We start from the raw sequence: 13,787 nt of genomic DNA, 5'->3' as shown, positions 1-13,787 counted from the left end.
ATTACGTTACAGACATCCTCGGAAGTTGCATGGTAATCGCAATCTTGTTCACGATTTTACGATTTCAAGTATGAGATCGTAAAACTGGAATAAGCACTGCACTTTGTAAACGGATTTTCTTAGCCTGTGGAGTGTATAAATAAAATCAAAAATAAATCTCTGTACTTTCACACCATTTGAAAAAGATCTGCGTTCAAATCTTATGAAGAGGCGGGATGGGAGGGCAATTTTAATGGGTTTTTCACCATGGCCGAGTTAGTCGGTCTCAAGAGCGCAAGGGAGGATTCCCAAAAACTCGAGTTTTATATCCAGAAAAACAGGAAAACTGACCATGGAATACGCACAGTTCATACACCAAAACTTCATAGTGTTTCACGTAAAAACAAATGACTATTACATTGGCTAAGTATAGCTGCTTAGCATATGCAATGGAATGCAAATAAGAGGCATCTTAATGCTCACAGCAGAACGAGGTGGATGATATTGCATTACTTTTAAACAGATAGCATTGCCAAAATGTTTATCTAGAGATTACTTGCTGCCTGACTTGCTTTCTATAAGTTTCAAAACAGGTTGTCAGCTTTTAAATAAATGGCAGAAAAAATTGTGACACGCCTTAATTATATAACATAATAGGGAGCTAAAGTACAAGAGTAGTATGCATTTTTGTGTTAGTTTCTTTTCTTTCATTAGAGGGTTTTAAATTAGTTTAATAAATAAAATTATAAAATATACGTTTGTTTTATCATTCACGTAATATGAATTAGCTCTTAACCCGTATCTCTCTCTCTGCTGTGCATCTGATTATACACAAGTTATTTTTAGACATTCTGATATCTTTGCATCAGCAAATACCTTTCAAATAATTCTGTATTAGAATCTAATTTAATAAGAGGAGTGCGATGGCCTAATGTTTAACTGTTTATAAAATGCTTGAAATAGAACAGAACGTTCTTCTACAGGAATGATTTTAGTGGACTGCTTGGAGAAGCTCGTAAACACAAATGGATCCTTTCTTCTGATAATACAACTATCGAGCAAAAGTTTCCCCTGTAATCTCCCACTCCAGCTCCAGTACATTAACTATTGTGGTAGTGTTTTGTGTACTTATCACGCCGTAATGTTCCTATCATGGTCCAGCGTGAGACACGTGCCTGGAGTTGTAGCATAATCTGCCGTATCAGTCACGTTTCTTGTGTGCCAGTTATACCAGAAAGTGTTGCCCTCAAGGTTCACAGAAACATAAGAGAATTTGCGAAATTCGTGATATCCATTAGTTTGGTCCTCTTTCGATGCTAATCTTCACGAGGGACAATTGACCTTATAAGCAGAACCTTGCTCCTTTCCCTTATTTTAACTGAGGTGAAGTTAAATAAAGCAAAGATCACCTTTGTCTTCTCATTCATCCCGTATTGGCATTTAAATGAAATAGCGCTCTAACAGACCGTTGTAGTACTCTGATAGTAAAGAATTTCCAATGGCAAGCAGCCCGATTGGGTGTTTGGTCTTCAACAGGGAAAATGATTTCATCCTATTCTCCTAAATATGTTGCGTTTGTCCAGGCTAGATGATGAAACGTCATCAGCACCTTCCCGTGCAATGGATACAATGTCTGTTTTCAGTAAATAATAATTTCTGTGCCTCGATGGTCCGATGGATACGAAAGCGAAGTAATAGTCTTAGGTTCTGGGAATGAAATCTAGTGATCTCTGTTTCTTGGTGATACTAAGTCTGGTAATACAAATTCTGAGCAGATTTGGTTTATGATTTATTAATTCTTGTTTAGTTTATTCTATATTATGTATCCCATGATCCTACGAAGTGTTTGATCACCCTTAAACTCTGCTTCCTAAGAGGAGGACATAAAAGACAAAATCCAACACGTCCTTTATAAACACCATAAATATACATTTATATATTTCAACGGAGAAAATGATTCTGTATTAGTATTAGTACAGGTGACATGATAGATGGAAGCAAGCCTATGCTGAATCATCCAAAAAAATAAATAAAAACTTGAGCGTAACCAGTGTCACGTCCCCTCATGTCATCTACCGATTTCTTCCAAGATTTATCTAATGCCTCTTTAAAAGTATTATAGACATCTATTTATAACTGTCCATCTCGGTTTAAATTTGTGCCCCTTTGTGTACGCCATATGACTAAGCATAAATATGCCTTCTGCTTTTAGTTTATTCTACTCTTTTAAAGCTTTAAACATCTCGATCAGCTCACTCCGCAGATACCTGGTTTCCAAGTATTGTAACGTACAGAACTCAAGCCTTTCTTGATAAGAATGACATTCTTGCTGTCAAACAAACTTGTCACAACAAGGTATACATCTCTTCTAAAATGCTGTCTCGAAGCCTCTCAGTAGTATTCAAGACATGGCCTAATCATTGCTTTATACGAGTATAATGAAATAATCCTCTTTATCTCAAATGAAAAGTTACGGTATATCATTGACAGAGCATCATGAGCTGTACTAGCAAGTATCTTCACTGTTCAAAGAACTTAATATCAGATTATATACACTGCTCGACAAAATTAACAGACCACGTAGAAAACGTAGCATAACTCGTGCAGCTTGCGATGAAGTGGGGCAAATTTTGGTTTGGTGGTATACCATAGAACAGCGAGAGACTTCGGTCAGGTATAAGGGATATTTATAGGGTTTGTATAAGAATTACCAAAAAGGTCACATTACAGAAGTCAATACAAGATGTTCGAAAATATGGTTACATGACATCAGTACGACATATGATCCCATCCAACAAAAGGATGTCTATACGATTCTGTGGCAACAAATACCATTCTTCCACCAGCGCAGACCTTAACTCACCAAGTGAACAACGGGTTCGCTGTCGGCGTGCAATGTAACCCCCAAGGGCGTCCCATATTTGTTCAATCGGATTTAAGTCTGATGATCGTGCTGACCACAGCAGTCGTTGGATATCTGCAGTTTCAAGATAATCCTCCAGCACTTGAGCTCTATATACAGTGGCGTTGCTGTGCATGAAAATAAAATCTGGGAGAACGCACCCCTAAAAAGTCGCACATAGGGTACCTCTGCACAGTTACGGTACCCCTATCATAAACATGAAGAGGTGTGCGGCCGTTGATCATTATTCCGCCCCAAACGAGAACACCGCCTCCTCCGTAATTGTCCGTTTCTTTGATGTTGGAGAGATGGTACCGCATTCCTTGTTGTCTCCAGAAGAAATAACATCTATAATATGTTTGTAGGCTAAAACGGGACTGATCAGAGACCAGAACTGTAGCCCATTTGTCTGAGGTCCAAGTCGCATGTTCATAGCAGCAGTTTCGACAACTCTGCAGTGGGTTGGGGTCAATGGGATACAAACCACTTGAATTGAGCCTTCTGAACACAGTCCGGTTAGAAATGTTTTCACCTATGGCCACAGCAACCTCAAGAAACAGGACATCTCAGGGTTCCGTCTTTCTGTTATGGTTGACATGGCCCTCAGGCACCTTGGCCAGGTCTTCTTGTAACGGGTTCCTGTCTCCTAGAACTGCTTTCATAGTGCCGAGACGACACTGCGTGGCACATTCAACTGCGACTGTTCGACTTCAAGTTGTCCAATGGCCCGCCATCTGAAAGAATCGCCTAATAGACGATGCCTTGCCATTTTGAGTAATGCAGATGTGCTTATCCCACTGAGCAAGCCAAAAACGGGAATGAAGTGATGTAGTCGCAACCCGTGTTGTTATAGGCAAGAATAATTTGTATTATGTGCGGCTCTGAAAGGTTGCAGATCTATTTCTATTGGTTACTATGAATTTGCGTGCCAAGATGCTTATTATATCAAATATACTGTTCACAATAAAATAATCATGAAAAGCATGTTATTCTGTTAATTTCGTCGAGTAGTGTAGTACGTAACCGTTGTGTTACGCATATTTTTTTCAGAAGCCCCTTAATACACCGAGTAACTTATATGGGCACTTAATTTCTTAGTTCTGCATACCAGCGTCTTACTAAAACGGTCGACAATTTTCTCAGGCAATCCCTACCGTCCTGTTAAAGATACGCTTCTCGGTGCTTTCAGTTTCTTTAAATTGATTATAGTACGTTGGGAGATCAGTTCAAATTTTGTAACGAGGCAACTAAGGCCATGACGTTGATTTATTGTGTCTGTAAATTATGCGTATTCTTTGATTTTGACTTGGCAGATTTGAACATCTGATTATACAAGGCTATGAAGGCATTTATTGGTCCATTAAATTTAGATCCTTTTGAGTGATTCAAATCTAAAATCTTGTTGTTAATTAGTTTGTACAAAAATCGTGATACAATAAGGAACCCTCGGTTATGTAGAGTGTATAAAATAATGTTTTCTTATAAAATCCTTACATCTTCTTGTTGTATACTTTCAAGTACTTGAATAATTGAAACCCAAAACTAAGAAAACGTAAAAATAATCAAAAATAAGAGGGTTTCTGAACATCAAGGAGTATCTGCCGATGAATCGTAATACAACCCTTTTAGCTTTCTTTTGAGACTTCTTGTGTAAAATCCTTTCGCGAGATTTTAACAGGATTATTTAACTTTCTTTTCTGTTAAAACTTGCCTGTTCTGTTCTTTAAATGATTGCTTGGCAATTGATTATTGCAATTTTTTGTTATCGATAAGAACTGAAAACTATCAGTTTCATCATTTTTCTCTTCTTAAATAGATCAATTCATTCAATCGTCGGCGATAATAGTTGTAACACTCTGACCTGATGACCTAATTCCTGTTCCTAGATAGGATGTCAAGTATGATTAATTGTTCGCAGTTATTTCCGTCAAATAATGTCGCTGACAACTTTATATCTATTTTGAATCGTTTTGGGGAAAAAACAAACAAACCGGATTTCAAATGAGTACAAAAGGATTCTGAAGGGAAGATGTGTTAATTTCTTAGTTTATAGAATCGTTTAAAAAATGCCTCCATCCCTTGTTATAATGCACTAAGCAAACAGAGTTTTTTTAAGAAAAAAGTGGTTTATAGCGAAGACGTTGATCTCTCATATGCAGGGAAATCCCACAAGCTTCCCCTGTTTGAGAAATAAGAGAACTTTTCTATAAATATATATTTCTTTATTACGTGTACTGAAAATATAAAGAGTAGGCGAGAAATATTTATATATAAGAGATAAGATGGTCCTTGAGGCTGTCACAGACATTATCTCAGGTATGACAAGCTGAGCTTGCTACCCGGGAGTCTAAAACTCTGGTGGAACTGATATTTGGGTGACACTCAAGTCAAGTGAACCTAATTTCGGTGAAGTCCGGGCGGTATGTGACAGCCAAATCCTCTGCTTGCACCTTCACGATGGTGGGACTGTTAGTAACCCTGGGTATAACCCCCATGTGCAAGTCCTGAAATATGGCACCTAGCACACTGGAGGTGACCGCCCAGGTGCGAACCAACGTAAGCAGGGGTCGAGGTGTGGCGCCCACACCACACAGAGGAATTCCGCCCCTCTGTGTTACCAGGCAATATTAGGTGGTAGATGACTCATCAACCGTCGCAATACCACCACTTTGTTAATTGAAGGCGTACAGTGGTGGAACCCATTTTTAGCCTCCAGAGCAAAGCTCGGAAAATGCCCTCCCCCATATCGCAGTATGATTGACATCATGGCATGATCCAATCTTCTTTACATTTCGAAGGTACCGCTCTAAAACGGTGTTCGCAGGCCAGGCACTAGATAGTCCACCGGACAGAGGCAATTGGCAACTCTCTGGAAGGCTTCCGGATCACTCAGTGTATAATCTCGCTGCTTCTACTGTGCCAGATCTTAGCCAAAAGGCCGAGAAGCGATGTCAGATAACCTACACCAAAACACACTACTCGGATTCCCTCCAGTCGACTGGAGGGAATCCGAGTAGTGTGTTTCTTCCTCATTCATTTGATAAATATACGTGGTCTCAGTTCTATTCTCAATGATTCCCATTTCCACTTACAGTCTATCCATATGTCCATTCTGATATTCTCTGTCAGAGACTTAGTATTTGAAATCTCTGTACCACATTCTGTCAACTCCTGTAATCACTTGGAACTCTTTGAAACTTGACTTTCTCCAGTCTAATTTTCCTAACAGTGAGGTAATTTTCTTTGGTGATTTTAACTTTCACAAACTGCAGCTCGTCGAGATGCTGAGGCTTCTGCAATTACTAATGACCTCACGCAGATGGTTCATTTTCCAACCAGAATACCATACAGTCCTAACCAAGCAGCCAATACACTTGATAGTTTTCTCACAAACAATCTTTCTAAATACACAGTCGAGGTGAGTGGTCTTCTAGGCACCTCAGCCCTCAACTTGGTGATGGTCTCTTCTCCAATGGAGCCTTTCTCAACCTCGTGTGTCGAGGTTGAGAAAGGCTCCATTAAAGGCTCCATTAAAGAATACAAAATGGGACGATCTGCACGATTTCGTTTCTTCTTTTCCTTGGTCAGATTACTTTTTCAAATCTACTGATGTCAACGCTTGCTCAGATCATCGGTGAAATTATTCTTGTAGGGATGAAACCCTTATTTCACACTCCACCTTAAAATCTTGTCCTTTATCTAAACCTTGTAGATGTCTCTGTTTTCCAATAAATGTGCTAAGGCTATTCAAGAAAATAATGTTGTGTATCGTAACTGGTTTGCATCCAAATCTCCATGTTCATTTTCTGCTTACACCAAAGCTCGCAACAATTGTAAAGCAGTTTTTAATCAGTCCAAACTAGATTTCGAACAGACTAAGGATAGAAAACTTGTTTCTTGTCAAAATGGTAGTCGAGCATTCTGGTCTCTTGCCAGAAAGCTATTGGTCGCAACATCTGCCCATCTCTGTTCCTACCACTGTCAAAACAAGATGGTTCTATTGTCACTTCAGCCAAAGATAAAGCTGACTGCTAGAATCCTACTTTTCTTACAACTCGTGCATCCATGATCTTGATGAGTAACCTCCTACTATTCCCTGTACACTTCCTGTGGTCTTCCGCCTAAAGGATGTCAGAAGGATTTTGGACAATCTTAATACAAAGAAAGCTCCAGGTCCTGATGGTATTTATGCACTTGTTCTCAAACCTGCGTGCCTAAACTTACTCCTGTTCTGTTTTGCATTTTTTTCACTTTCTTATTCCAAAGGTATTTTCCCTTATCCAGCCAGTTCCTAAAAAGGGTGACAAATCCCTCCCATCCAGTTATCGTCTCATTACACATACTTCTACTTTTCTAAAGTAATGGAGAAATCAATTAACCGCCAACTCTTAAACTATCTAGAAGCTTTCCAACTGATTTCTGATCGACAGTATGGATTCCGTCTGTGCGAACTCACTGCTGGTATTCTGGCTTATGTTACCCATCTATGGAAAAATTGAACGGAAAAGTTTGATAAAACTCAAGCATTTGCTCTTGACGCTTCAAAGGCTTTTGATCATGTTTGGCATAGAGATCTAAATAAACTTCGATCTTATGGTTTACCATCTGTTTTTTGTAATTGAGTATCTAGTTTTCTCTTTGTCCGCTCAATATGGGCAATAGTAGATGTCTCTGTCTTTTAATTTCTCCATTAATGCTTATTCTCCCCCAAGGTGTATTTCTCTTTCCCACTCTTTTCCTCTTGTATATTAATGACATTCTTCCATCGACCGGAAATCCTATCCATAGTTTTGCTGATGATTGCACATTTCTTTCCACCTTCCAGCTTTAGAAATCTTGCCCTGCGCAAACAGCTTCAACTTCTCGAAAATCTGCTACCAATTCCTTAAATGCCAACTTAGTTGATTTCAGTCCTTCTAAAACTCAGTCCTGTCTAGCAAAAAGGATTCTTCTACTCCTATGCTTATGTTCGATGACACTGATTTCTCGGCAAGATCATTTATTACTATTGGGATTACCCTGATTTCTAATCTCTCTTGGCACAAGCACATTACAAATATTGTTCCTCTGCATCTATAAAACTGTTTTCTCTTTGGCTCTTGTCGTTACTTTTCATCCAAATAGCTGTCTACTCTGTACAACTCAGAATTCCGCCCTGCCATGGAATATTGTTCCCACATCTGGGGTGGTGCCCCAAAACCTCTCTCAGGCTTCCAGATTCCATCCAAAAAGGGCAGTTAAGTTAATGACTCATCTCTAACAGAGTCTCTTCACTCGCTGTCTCATAGACGTACTGTTTCTGCTGCATGCCTTTTCTGTAGATATTTCTATGGGCACTGTTCTTCTGAATTGGCTTTTATAATACCCGCTCTCTCTTCCAACGCAGTCCGAACATGTGCCGAAACTTTCCAGCTTCCTCATTTATTTATTTCAACTTCGTTTTTCTAGAACAACATTCCTTCATACGTATTTCCTGAAAATTAAAATCTACAAAAGTTGAAGTCTAATATCTTCTTTCACCTTCTCAACCTTCAACCCATGCATGGTACTAAGTTGTATAGGTTCTAATATCTCTCGTGTTTGAGGTTTCTTAAAAAAAAAAGAAAAGATAAAATGTCGTTAGTTTTAGTTAATAAGCAAACCAGAACAGCAAAACTGGGCTTTAAACTTCTTGTGAAAACTTATTCTTTATGTAGTAATGAACCGTTTTTCTTTAAAATTAAATTCTACGATTCCAGCGTCTAATTAAAATATGAGACCATCTCTTCAGTATAGTTCTGTTCATCAACTTAATGGAATCCCAACAATAAGAATCAAGAAATAATCGTTTAATAATCTAGCTCCATGTCTCAATATTGTTATTAAGAATCACGAGTAAGCATCGTGTTTTTATTTCAATTTATAAAAATTGTAGATAATCTTCGGTTCTCGTCCAATTTTGTGTTCCTAAGTATCACATTTGAGAGAAAAGCACACCCAGGAAAAAGCACAAAGTAGTTGACTGTACGGGGAATGTGTTTTCATCATCGTATTTCATGAAGGTGATTTCACGATGAAATTGGTTAAGAATACAGTGGCTAAATTGTAACTGTTCTGTGTCCTTTAAAAGGACACGCTGTCACCACTGATGACATTCTTGTGTCATGAGATTCGGTCGATTTGAAACTTGATCAGTGGAATACAGATACGTAGGTCACCTTCAGCATCGTATAGTTCGAGATTTGGTTTTATTTCTGCGGTAACAGAAAGACACATTCACCTATCACGTGAATGTGGACGAAAAGACTTACGTGACTCGCTTGCTACCTCATGACTCTGAAAATTTATTGGAAAAAAAACTAAAAAAAGCTTCTGTATTCCCGTGCGTTTCTAAGTCCTGGTTAACAAATACATCTTTATGGTGATTCATGGAGAGGTAACATGATTGATTGGTTAATTACGTTGTTTCAATAATTATGTATAATTAATTGTTTAATGTCGAATTTTATGTAAATTAGTTTATATTAACAAGCACAATCTATTAATATGTGGAAAAACTCCCAGTTGGCTGCGATGGGAAATATTGTCCGAGTTCTTACAATCTATAAATACAATAAATAATCCAAAGAGCACCCTGCCAAAAGTGTGTATTGAGCTTGCCATTTCGGCTCTGTAATTGGCGCTATCTTGGTTTCTCATCTGGCCCTTCAACCTTCGTTTTGCTTAAACCCATTGAATATTATATTCAACCAAGACTCTTGTGGTTCCTCCAGACAGTCCTGGACAGAATAGTATGTGAGCTCATAGGTGTTCAGGATTAGACATAGCTAAAACTTCACAAGGACCCATCTGGGAAGCCAAAGGCGCCAAAATTTGCTCTGATTTTTGGTAATTTCTCGTGTTCTGTCCTGTACATCACTACAGTATTACCAGCTATCCATTAGAGCAGAGGTATTGAAAGTAAGGTCCGTGGACCAAGGTTGGTTCTCTAAGGCTGTTGTAAGTGCTTTGAGATCATTTATTATTATTTTTTTCGACGCATTCAGCGCAAGACCATTGGCTGTAATATATCCAGAATAGAATTTTTTTATTGATGGTCAATTGACGAGCGTATAAGGGTTGTTATCTTTGAAAATATTTCTGTACAAAAACAAAGGTACACATTTTTTTTTTCAAATAATCAAATTGAGAAAATTCTACAGCTCCAGCAGTAAAGATATGAAGTAAAATATTTTAATATTCTTCTGTGTGTGTGTGTGTATGTATGTTGAAAATAAATATATTAATCACGCATTATTCCCAAATATACCAACTAAGCAGCATTTATAATGTTGCAGCGTCGCTCAGCAAGAATCTGGCTGGAAGAGCATGGCATCTTTCATAATGTACTTCAGAGTACAAGGACCTCACTCTTCGTCTCTCTCTCCACTGGATTATCCATATGGGTTTTGTCAGGTAAGAAGTTGCAAAGGTTGACGTTATTACATCTGTTTGGTTGTGGCACTCGTTGGTTAAAGTGTTTTGTGAAATTTGTTTTCATGGTTATATAAAGCATAGTCGTTCTCAAACTGCAGCAAAGAAGTCAAATTTTCGCATGGTTTCATTTTTAATCCATTTGTAAAATGTTGAGTTAGGAAGTTATTTTATAGAAAAGTTTCATTCGTCCATCTAAATCATCAACAATTATTTCCCCTGGAAAAGACACTCGGCTTAAAACGAAGGTCTTCACAAGGTCAAAATTACTTTACGCGACTTTTATATTACAGTACTTTCAAAGTTTTATTACTTCAAAACTATTGTTTGTTGTTCAACTGTCAGTATGGATTTTTCTTCCTACTACATTGTAAGTCAAATTTTCCCTAAAAAAATGAAACCAGTTCAGATAGCCTGATGGACACCGCATTAGGAAGACTACTTATTACAGGTAGGGGGAAGAGTTCTCCAAATTGGAATTGCTTATGGGCATCAATACACCCTTAAAGCCAAACAACAGTTTTATTTGATGCTTTAGAAGATACTAAATATGTCAACAAATTAATTTAAGCTGTTCAGTTGAATTTTCTTACTGAAAATTAGTTCATAATTGAGCCTGGGCACACAGCACATAAGACTTGCAATTATTGACTGGAACCGCATCTACTTAATTCGAAGTGGTTTTATTTAGTCCTGGTAGTCCTGAAGCGTCTATGGTGATTGACATTTTTTTTTTCACGTTCTCTTTCCATTTTTAAAATCCTTTTTTTCTTTTATATGACTGTACAAGTGTGTGTTCACCGTGCTGTATATTATGCAGATTGAAAAATCCAGAATAACTCACTGGAGAAAACCCTAATACCTCCCACTCAGATCAGCTAACCACAGCCTTCGATTGAAGAGGACTTAGGAAATTCCTCCAGTCATAGACGGGAATCTAACTCAGATCTGGATGGAATGGATGTGTGAAATGTTTGTTTGTTTGATGCTTCATAAGCATGCTTTCTTGTATCACATGCCTCTACGACTACTACCTCACCAAACGAGTGACAAGTGGCGAAACCATTATACTGTAATATGACTCTTGAATATTGATAACAATTGTATTCATTGTAAGCTCCTCTGACTTTGTGGTCTTGCCAGCTTATAAATAGAACTTAAATACATAATAACTAACACGGCGAATTCATAATAACTTAAATACATAATAACTAACACGGCGAAGAGCCAGGAGCTTACTCTAGAAGATATATAAAACAGCACACACACAGCTATCTAAATTATATAAGTATATTCAGAAAATGTGATGAATTAAGAGATAATTTGTGATACTTATGAACTATCGTACTACGTTCTTGACAGCTGTTGAGATGTATTTTAAGCTAAGGCTATAAAGTCAATATAACGTTTCTGCATAAATTGCGTGCATTCTATGGTCGACTTTCCAAATTTTCTGAACGAAAAACCGTTTCCGCGAAGAAAAAAAAACAATGTAACCTTCGCCTGAGCACGATTAACTCAGCCACTTTGATATTTTACAGATGTTAAACTCTGCCTCAGCCTTCACTTCGACCTTAGGTGATGTAGGTCTAATGATGCGACTTTCGCATTTTTTTATTATTATTATTATTGCATATAATATATTAGATGTGTAGCACGTATATTTTCGTATAATAAATCTTCTCGATACTTGGATAACGGAATTAATACCTACTTGGTAATTTTCAAGCGTTCTGCAGGGATTCATTGTCAAGTATTGTCAGTTCTCTCGGTCACCGTAATCTATTGTACTGTGACTCTTTCACGCTGAAGCAGATAATTTACTAAGCATATGCTCTTATTTCTAAGAGCAAGTTTGTGCTTGGAGTATCGAAACGAATTAGGAATCATGGTTTGGGTCTATTTTGTATCTGAAACACGTAATTTGGTAGATAAATTAACTGAGATTAATTCACTGAATGAGCGATTAGGATCAGAATGGTATTATTGCAGATAGCTTTGTCACGCAACGCCCTCTTTTTGTTTTTGCACAATACAGGAAAGGGACTCTGATTGCGTTGATATAGTCTTTATCTGCAAGGTTAACCTAATAAGCATTTTTTTCCAGAGTTATGCAACTTTCAGCCATCTGATAATCCAATTGCAGTTGGCCAAGATTATTTACACCTCGCTGTAGTTTTTATTGTTGGGTAGCACTAATTTTTGAAAAATAAACCTCAATAATCGACAGATCAGATGTTAGTATTCCATATATTCGTAATGAAAGATTACTGGTTGAATGCAAGGTATCCGTTCTGTTAAATACGACTTCTGAAAACAAAATTCATTTGAATCATGGGTAAAAACACGCTCTGAATGAAAAAGAAATTTCTACAAATTAATTTTGTTGTAAGTTCAGAAAGCTTCTCATCATATATTGGTCAAATACATCAGCAATGTTTTTAAAGACCATTTTATTATATTTTATTCTTTGTCAAGCTGTTCTTGGGTTTCCCATAAAACGGCGTTAGTAAATTCTTCGCTAAGAATATTTCTGCCAAGCCAGATAAATGTGTGAATTGTGTTGTTTGGTTTTTCATCTGGCCACTGTGAGGCTAGATCACCAACGAAGGGCCTCCAGGCATCCGACCATCGGTACGGGGTTGCGGCAGGGACATTTTCTAGCTCTGCCTAAGCTCAGGCCTGAAAAAGAGCGTAGGCAGACGAGGAAAGGAGAAGAATAGACAAACAGTAGAGGAAGTGAAGAGAGAGAGAGAAAGTAGAAAAGGAAAATAACTCCTAGGCGAGTGAGAAGCAGGAACCTATAGCAGGTGAAGGAACCCTAAAAGAGGGTGTGTTTGGAATGGCCCATAGATCAAGCTAAAGAAATAAAGATAAGCAGTGAAGACCGCCTGCTGAAGGTGAGCAATCGGGATGCTGCTGGCTTAGTGATACCACACAACCAGGGTTACCGCGTGTGGGTGTGAAGTTTATTTGCCATTACTTGCAGCATGCAAGTAATTTTATGTCACTGAAGTGAAATCTTCGCCCTGCCAACAAGTAAAGAATAAATTGGTCGAATTCTTTTTTTTTTTAATTCATGAAGTTATGCAATGAGTAAGTTTAAAAAACAGCTTAAAACAGAAAGTGGGAAGAGATTAAAAAGGTTGCTCTTTGTCGTGAGTTTTGTTTGATTATCTCAGCGGTCCATACAATTTTGGAATATCTTGAAATTGAAGAGATCCGACGTAGTTGTGGGCAGCACGATTACCAGACTTGAATCCGATCGAACATGGGGCGCTCTTGGGCTTCGCAATGTCCACCGACAGCCAACTCCTCGGTTATTTAGTGAGTTGTCTGCGCCGGTGGAATGGGATTTGTGGCCACAGAATCTTATAGACACACTTATATCGAACATGGTTCACCGATGTCAGACCTGTTTAGCCGTTGGAGGGGATCATATGCCGCACTGATG

At 38.1% G+C, this 13,787-nt stretch overlaps 1 protein-coding gene across 5 annotated transcripts in view; it reads left to right on the top strand.

Annotated features, from left to right (window-relative positions):
- Positions 1-13,787, top strand: part of LOC150077262 (potassium voltage-gated channel protein Shaker-like) — a 325,204-nt gene that overhangs the window by 247,119 nt on the left and 64,298 nt on the right. The window contains exon 2 of one of the 5 annotated variants that reach the window (XM_090386061.1): positions 10,198-10,281. The exons of the other annotated variants lie outside the window; for them this stretch is intronic. The gene's annotated coding sequence lies outside the window, so the exon portion shown is untranslated. Of the gene's footprint in view, positions 1-10,197; positions 10,282-13,787 lie in introns of those variants that run through there. 5 annotated transcript variants of the gene reach the window in all.

This window comes from Mastigoproctus giganteus, chromosome 12 (genome assembly GCF_048544385.1).
Source record: "Mastigoproctus giganteus isolate SK-2022 chromosome 12, ASM4854438v1, whole genome shotgun sequence".
NCBI lineage: Eukaryota > Metazoa > Arthropoda > Arachnida > Uropygi > Thelyphonidae > Mastigoproctus > Mastigoproctus giganteus.
The sequence above is the reverse complement of the archived record's forward strand: the minus strand, read 5'-3'. Positions and strand labels throughout refer to the sequence as shown.